Raw genomic sequence first — 8,768 nt, forward strand, 5'->3', positions numbered from 1 at the left:
CCACCCCCGACTTGGTGAAGGGCTGGAGTCCTGGGTCGGGCGCGGGGTCCCAGCGGGGCCTCCCCCCGCCCCATGCTCGCCGGCCAGGGACATGCTGGACCTGCAGCCTCCAGAGCCTCCAGGGCGGCGGGTGGCAGACTTGGGCGGCACATCCTGGTTCTGTCGCGGTGCACCCGGCCTTGCCCGCCGCCGCCGGGTGCAGGGAACCCCACGCAGCCCTGGGGGGCTTCCCCTGACAGCCCCGGGACACTCATCTGCCAGAGGCCGCATCTCTGCTGAGAACGCCCAGTGGGATGATGGGCCACGCTTGCCTGAAATTTTCTTTAACCCTCTGAAAACCTTCCTGGAATTAACTTCCTCACTTCAGTAGTAAGAACTATACCAAATTGAAAAGATATGAATGAATACCCTAAGAAAAGAAAAAGGAAGACGTTTTCTCCTTCTCATTATTCAGACTCCTCGGGAACAAGCAGAATTGCAGATGGATTCAATGGAATTTTTTCTGATCACTGTTACAGTGTCTGTTCCATAAGACAACCGAATTTAAAGTGTTTTGACAACAGACATGATGATTCTGATACTGAAACATCCAATGAGTTGCCAAAATTTACAGATGGAATAAAGTTCCGAAGTCGGGCTCAGAGCTGCCTGCTGCCCAGGCCTGTGCTCAGAGGCCTGGAACACACCGCCTTCTCTGCAGAAAAATCTGCCTGCCGATACTGAAATTTGTGATAAAGAGTGTGACTCACCCGAGTCCGTCAGCCAGCACACACAGGAGGAGAGCCCCACAGACGTCGATACCGCCTAGGATGTTCTGATCACTGCGGAAGTGCATGCAATTTCGGAAGATTATGATCTAGAGACAGAAAACAATTCTTTGGAGAGTCTCCAAGACCAAACCAACGAGGGGCTAAACTTTGCAAAGTTTTCGACAAGAACCAGGCTCTGAACGTGACTGCCCAGCAGAAATAGCCTTTACTGAGAGCCAATAGCAGCGGCCTCTACAAGTGTGGATTTCTGAGACTTCAATCACTTAATCACTTAACATCCCGTTAGTCGTCGATTTGCTCGAGCGGGCGCCAGTAACGTCTCCATTTGTCCCTGTCACGTGCTAGTGTAGCCCAATGGCATCTGTTCGCTCTGGGAACATGAAGGGCCTCAAACCGATCGTTCATGATCTTGACGAAGAAGTCTGACCATCTGGTAGGTGGGCGGCCACGCGGTCTTTTGACATCCCGTGGAATCCAGTCAGTAACAGCTCTAGTCCAACGGTCATCATTAAATCTCATTACGTGACCAGCCCATCTGATTTTCGACACCTTGGCAAATGAGACAGCGTCCCTGATCCTTGATCGTCGACGGATGTCAGAATTCCGGATTCTTTCTCTCATTTGAGTGAAATGTGATATTCCAAGCATAGCTCTTTCTATTCTTTGGGAGACCTGAATAGCGTTCTCATCTTGTTTGCGTAGGGCCCAGGTCTCTGAGGCATATGTTAATGCAGGAAGAACAGTGGAATCAAAGAGATGTGCCCGGAGTCGGAGGTTCTTCGTCCTCTTAGCTATTTCTTCGACGTTCTTGAAGGCGTTCCAAGCTGCTCTCTTCCTCCTGCGCAGCTCGGGTGCCAGGTCATTTGTCATGTTGACCTCTCGACCTAGGTACACATAGCTGTTGCATTCGGAGATGGTCGTTCCGTTGAGAGCAAATGGGGTGTCAGGAACAAGGCTGTTTCTCATAAACATTGTCTTCGTAAGATTCAGCTGTAGTCCTACCTTTCCACACTCACGGTCAAAGTCGGCCAGCATTTGTGCCGCTTGGCTGATGTTTGGTGTTATTAAAACAATGTCATCAGCAAAGCGGAGGTGGTGTAGTTGCCGACCATCTATCTTCACTCCCATTCCTTCCCATTCCAGTCGTCTCATGATGTTCTCGAGGGCGGCACTGAAGAGTTTCGGTGAAATGGTATCACCCTGCCGCACCCCTCTCTTGACATCAACGATCACTTCTTTGTAGAATGGTGAGATCCTGGTAGTGAATCCGCAATACAGCTCACGGAGGATCCTGATGTATTGGGCTTGAATGCCCTGATTGGCTAGGGCTTCAATGACCGCTTGCGTCTCAACAGAATCAAAGGCCTTCTTTAAATCAATGAACGTTAAACAGAGCGGCATCTTGAACTCCCAAGAAACCTCAATGAGCTTGGTTATCGTGTGGATATGGTCGATGGTGCTGAATCCTTTGCGGAACTCGGCTTGCTCGCATGGTTGTCCTTCATCTAGTGTTCTGCCAATCCTATTTAGGATGACTCGAGTGAACAACTTGTAGATGACAGATAATAGGCAGATCGGGCGATAGTTGCCAATGTCATGGATGTCTCCCTTCTTGAACAGTAGTACGGTCCTGCTGGTTTTCCATTGGGACGGAACATTGCATTCAGACAGGTAGCGAGTGAAGAGCCGAGCCAGTGTATTGATGAGTACTGATGGGAGGTTCTTCAGGTGTTCAGGTCTGACCTTGTCTGGGCCGGGTGCTGTTTGTTTCTTTACCGACGAAATGGCGTGTCGGATTTCGGAAGGGAGAACGTTGGGAACGACATATCCATCCTGTGGAATTTGGTATGTCGGCAAGTGGACATGGCTATCGAAGAGATTTGAGTAGAAGTCATGGATAATCTTCTCCATTGCCGTTCTGGAGGATGTGATGGATCCATCAGGACGTCGGAGGGCAGTCATCTTGGTCTTATAGTTGGCGAAGGACAGGCGGGCGTTACGAATACTTTTCCCGGCATCTGCCGCATCTACCAGTACTTCTGCTCTTCTCTCTTTGAGGTCTTCCTTGATGGCATCTCTGCACTGCTTTGCGAGCTCGGACATTAGCTTGTGGTTGCCTGAGGCATGCGCCAAACCACGCTGGCGAATTAGCTCAAGAGTTTTCGAAGATAGGTGATTTTTTGTGGCTATCTCTCTCTTGGCGTTCCTCGCACATTCATGGAGGTGCTGAACCAGTCGATCGTATTCCTCGTCAATGTTGTCAACAATGGCATCTTCCCATGTTGCCGCAATAGTACCAAAGAGTTCCCAGTTGGTGGTCATTCTGGGAGTTCTCTTTTTGAACTTTGCAGCCCTTTCTCCCCGCTCTGTGAAGTAGAATTTTGCACGAAGGAGAGGGTGGTCCGATCCCATTTGAAATTTTGGGACAACAGCGACATCGGTCAGGCAAAACCGTCGATTGAATATGATGTGGTCTATTTCGTTGTGGAATCGTCCACCGGGAGACTCCCATGTCCATCGTTTAGATTCTGCCTTCTGGAACTGTGAGTTACCATGAATGGTCTTGGTCGACATGATGAACTCAGACAGTCTCTCACCCAGTAACTACAACTGGTCTCATTCACCTGACCCTGACGGCTTCACCGACATGGCAGCACTGAGAAGGATGAGAAAGGAGAGGCCGACTAAATCTCAAGGCCGACCTAGGCTGCCACAACGAAGGAAGACAAAAATGATCGTATGTACTTTCAATGCACGTACGCTAGCATCAGATGCATCCATCCATCGAGGACCTGATGGTACAAGCGCGAATGATCAAGTACGACATCATTGGTCTGACCGAGACAAGAAGGCACGAATCTCACCATGCCGTTTTCGACACTGGAGAAGAATTGTTCCTCGGAACATGCGATAAAAGAGGTGTTGGAGGCGTCGGTGTCCTTGTCAACACAAACTTGGCCAAGAGCATTGATTCATTCGAATGCCTAACAACCAGAATCGGACATTTGAATAGATGTGGCTCACTGCCGGCAGTTTCTATCTTCGTTGTCTACGCACCAACATCTCATTATGATGAAAGAGAAATCGAGAAGTTCTACATGGAGCTAGAGAAGTTCTATAAAGAAGACCACACCTTCTACAAGATCATTGTGGGTGATTTCAATGCCAAGATAGGACCTAGAAGATCAGCTGAAGAACTTCACATCGGGACCCATGGCCTAGAATTGAGACTTCAATAGCAAGTATTTTTCCAATTTGAAGCAGCACATGATCCTGAAACACAAGCGCACTGATTCGAATGTGTGTCACGTGTGCGAGGAAAGCTTCTCTACCAACGTGTTGCTGATCAAACGTGTCAAGCTCCACGAGAGGATCTCTACACTTGTAAATACCATGACTACAAGATGGTGATCTTTGAGAACCTCAGCCAGCACATCGCAGACACGCACTTCAGCTACCACCTCTACTGGTGCGAGTAGTGCGAGGTGCAGTTCTCCTCGAGCAGCGAGCTGTACCTGCACTTCCAGGAGCACAGCTGCGATGAGCACTACCTGTGTCAGTTCTGTGAACATGAGACGAATGACCCAGAAGACCTGCATAGCCAAGAGGTAAACGAACACTCATGTAAGTTAATTGAGCTGAGCAACAAGTATAACAATGGAGAGCATGGGCAGTGCAGCCTCTTGAGCAAAATCACCTTTGACAAATGTAAAAGTCTCTTTGTATGCCTAGTGTGTGGTTTTCGGAGTCGGCTTCATACAAATGTCCACAGGCATGTTGCCATTGAACATACCAAAATTTTCCCTCCCGTGTGTGATGACTGCGGCAAAGTGTTTTCAAGTATGCTGGAGTATTGCAAACACCTGGATTTACATTTGTCCGAAGGGATTTATTTATGCCAATACTGTGAATATTCAATGGGACAGATTGAAAATCTTAAAATTCTTCTAGATTTCAAGCGTTCAACTTACTTACCACATAAGGGTAGTGTCTGCTTGATGAGGTTTGGAAATGAAAGGAAATTAATAAGTCACTTGCTCTTCCATGAGACGACTTGATCTCTTTAACTTTCATGATATTAATGTGGGCTGGAGCGATAACACAGAGGTAGGGTGTTTGCCTTGCATGCAGCCAGCCGAGCCGAGCCGGGTTCGATTCCTCCGCCTTTTTCTGAGAGCCCAGCAAGCTACCGAGAGTACTTTGCCCGCAGGGCAAAGCCTGGCAAGCTACCCGTGATGTATTGACATATTCAATATGCCAAACACTGTAACAACAAGTCTCATGATGGAGATGTTACTGGGCCTACTCGAGCAAATCGATGAATAACAGGAGGACCATGATCACCGTATCACCGTCCTCCCGTTGTTCATCGATTTGCTCGAGCGGGCCCAGTAACGTCTCCATTGGAGACTTTGTTGTTACTGTGTTTGGCATATCGAATACGTCACGGGGAGCTTGCCAGGCTCTGCCGTGCGGGCGAGATACTCTCGGTAGCTTGCCGGGCTCTCCGAGGGGGCGGAGGAATCGAACTCAGGTCGGCCATGTTGGCTGCGTGCAAGGCAAACGCCCTACCGCTGTGCTATCGCTCCAGCACAAGGACCATGATCACTTAATCACTTAATCCCCGTTATTCATCGATTTATTCGAGCGGGTGCCAGTAACGTCTCCATTCATCCCGGTTGCGTGCTAGCGTAGCCCAATGGTATCTGTTCGTTTTAGGAACATGTAGAGCCTCAAACCGATCATTTAGGGTCTTGACGAAGAAGTCTGACCATCTTATAGGTGGGCGTCCACGTGATCTTTTGATGTCTCGTGGAATCCAATCAGTAATGGCTCTAGTCCAGCGGTTGTCTGTAAACCTCATTACATGTCCAGCCCATCTGATTTTTGATGTCTTGGCAAATGAGACAGCGTCTCTGATTCTTGAGCGTTGACGAAGATCAGAACTCCGGATTCTATCTCTCATTTGAGTGAATCGTGATATTCCAAGCATAGTTCTTTCGATTCCTCTTTGAGAGACCCGAATAGTGTTCTCATCCTGTTTTCGTAGGGTCCAGGTCTCTGAGGCATATGTTAATGCAGGAAGAATAGTGGAATCAAAGAGATGTGCTCGTAGTTGGAGGTTCTTTGTCCTTTTAGTTATTTCTTCAATGCTCTTGAAGGCATTCCAAGCCGCTCTCTTCCTCCTGCGTAACTCAGGTGCCAGGTCATTCATCATGTTGATTTCTCGACCTAAGTATATATAACTGTTGCATTCGGAGATGGTGGTTCCGTTGAGAGCGAATGGAGCGTCAGGAACAAGGCTGTTTCTCATAAACATTGTCTTCGTAAGATTCAGCTGTAGTCCGACCTTTCCACACTCACGGTCAAAGTCCGCAAGCATTTGTGCCGCTTGGCTGATGTTTGGTGTTATTAGAACGATGTCATCAGCAAAGCGGAGGTGGTGTAGTTGCCGACCATCTATCTTCACTCCCATGTTTTCCCATTCTAGTCGTCGCATGATGTTCTCGAGGGTGGCACTGAAGAGTTTTGGTGAAATGGTATCACCCTGCCGAACCCCTCTCTTGATATGGATGATTACTTCTTTGTAGAATGGTGAGATCTTGGTAGTGAATCCGCAATAGAGCTCACGAAGGATCCTGATGTATTGAGTTTGTACGCCCTGATTGGCTAGGGCTTCCATGACCGCTTCCGTCTCAACAGAATCAAAGGCCTTCTTTAAATCAATGAACGTTAGACAGAGCGGCATCTTGAACTCCCGAGATACCTCAATGAGCTTGGTTATTGTGTGGATATGGTCGATGGTACTGAATCCTTTTCGGAATCCAGCTTGTTCACATGGTTGTCCTTCATCTAGTGTTCTGCTAATCCTATTCAGGATGACTCGAGTGAATAGTTTGTAGATGACAGACAATAGGCAGATTGGGCGATAGTTGCCAATGTCGTGGACGTCTCCTTTCTTGTATAGTAGTACAGTCTTGCTGGTTTTCCATTGGGATGGAACCTTGCATTCAGACAGGTAGCGTGTGAAGAGTCGAGCTAATGTATTGATGAGTACTGATGGTAAGTTCTTCAGGTGTTCAGGTCTGATCTTGTCTGGGCCAGGTGCTTTTTGTTTCTTTACCGACGAGATGGCATGTTGGATTTCGGAAGGGAGAACATTGGGAACGACATATCCATCATGTGGTATGTGGTATGTGGGCAAGTGGATGTGGCTATTAAAGAGATCTGAGTAGAATTCATGAATAATCTTCTCCATTGCCCTTCTGGAAGATGTGATAGATCCATCATGATGTCGGAGGGCAGTCATCTTGGTTTTGTAGTTGGTGAAGGACAGGCGGGCATTACGAATGTTTTTCCCAGCTTCTGCTGCATCTGTTACACCCTCCAACTGCCGTGTAACCCCAACAAAGGCCAGGATCCAAAGATTATCACAACAAGCTCCCGGGAGAGCACAAGGCAGAGTCTCCTACCCTGTGTCTGACTATCCTCGCCAGGGCCCAACAGCTGAAGACTTCCAGGCCCCAACCAAGGCCTTACTGGAGCCACTCTCCACACACTTGGATAAGCCTCAGACATAACCGAACTGGCAGAGGAACCCAGGTGTGTGGGACCCGGGACTGAGATCTCTAAGCCTGCACGGTTTGGGACTGGACCTGTCAGTAGCTAAACAGTTACACCCTCCAACTGCCGTGTAACCCCAACAAAGGCCAGGATCCAAAGATTATCACAACAAGCTCCCGGGAGAGCACAAGGCAGAGTCTCCTACCCTGTGTCTGACTATCCTCGCCAGGGCCCAACAGCTGAAGACTTCCAGGCCCCAACCAAGGCCTTACTGGAGCCACTCTCCACACACTTGGATAAGCCTCAGACATAACCGAACTGGCAGAGGAACCCAGGTGTGTGGGACCCGGGACTGAGATCTCTAAGCCTGCACGGTTTGGGACTGGACCTGTCAGTAGCTAAACAGTTACACCCTCCAACTGCCGTGTAACCCCAACAAAGGCCAGGATCCAAAGATTATCACAACAAGCTCCCGGGAGAGCACAAGGCAGAGTCTCCTACCCTGTGTCTGACTATCCTCGCCAGGGCCCAACAGCTGAAGACTTCCAGGCCCCAACCAAGGCCTTACTGGAGCCACTCTCCACACACTTGGATAAGCCTCAGACATAACCGAACTGGCAGAGGAACCCAGGTGTGTGGGACCCGGGACTGAGATCTCTAAGCCTGCACGGTTTGGGACTGGACCTGTCAGTAGCTAAACAGTTACACCCTCCAACTGCCGTGTAACCCCAACAAAGGCCAGGATCCAAAGATTATCACAACAAGCTCCCGGGAGAGCACAAGGCAGAGTCTCCTACCCTGTGTCTGACTATCCTCGCCAGGGCCCAACAGCTGAAGACTTCCAGGCCCCAACCAAGGCCTTACTGGAGCCACTCTCCACACACTTGGATAAGCCTCAGACATAACCGAACTGGCAGAGGAACCCAGGTGTGTGGGACCCGGGACTGAGATCTCTAAGCCTGCACGGTTTGGGACTGGACCTGTCAGTAGCTAAACAGTTACACCCTCCAACTGCCGTGTAACCCCAACAAAGGCCAGGATCCAAAGATTATCACAACAAGCTCCCGGGAGAGCACAAGGCAGAGTCTCCTACCCTGTGTCTGACTATCCTCGCCAGGGCCCAACAGCTGAAGACTTCCAGGCCCCAACCAAGGCCTTACTGGAGCCACTCTCCACACACTTGGATAAGCCTCAGACATAACCGAACTGGCAGAGGAACCCAGGTGTGTGGGACCCGGGACTGAGATCTCTAAGCCTGCACGGTTTGGGACTGGACCTGTCAGTAGCTAAACAGTTACACCCTCCAACTGCCGTGTAACCCCAACAAAGGCCAGGATCCAAAGATTATCACAACAAGCTCCCGGGAGAGCACAAGGCAGAGTCTCCTACCCTGTGTCTGACTATCCTCGCCAGGGCCCAACAGCTGAAGACTTC

At 49.4% G+C, this 8,768-nt stretch overlaps 1 pseudogene; it reads left to right on the top strand.

Annotated features, from left to right (window-relative positions):
- Positions 1-319: 319 nt before the first annotated feature.
- LOC130038375 (zinc finger protein 639-like) lies at positions 320-4,828 on the top strand (annotated as a pseudogene).
- Positions 4,829-8,768: the final 3,940 nt, after the last annotated feature.

Source organism: Sorex fumeus, unplaced genomic scaffold (assembly GCF_029834395.1).
Source record: "Sorex fumeus unplaced genomic scaffold, SorFum_2.1 ptg000075l, whole genome shotgun sequence".
NCBI classification, from domain to species: domain Eukaryota; kingdom Metazoa; phylum Chordata; class Mammalia; order Eulipotyphla; family Soricidae; genus Sorex; species Sorex fumeus.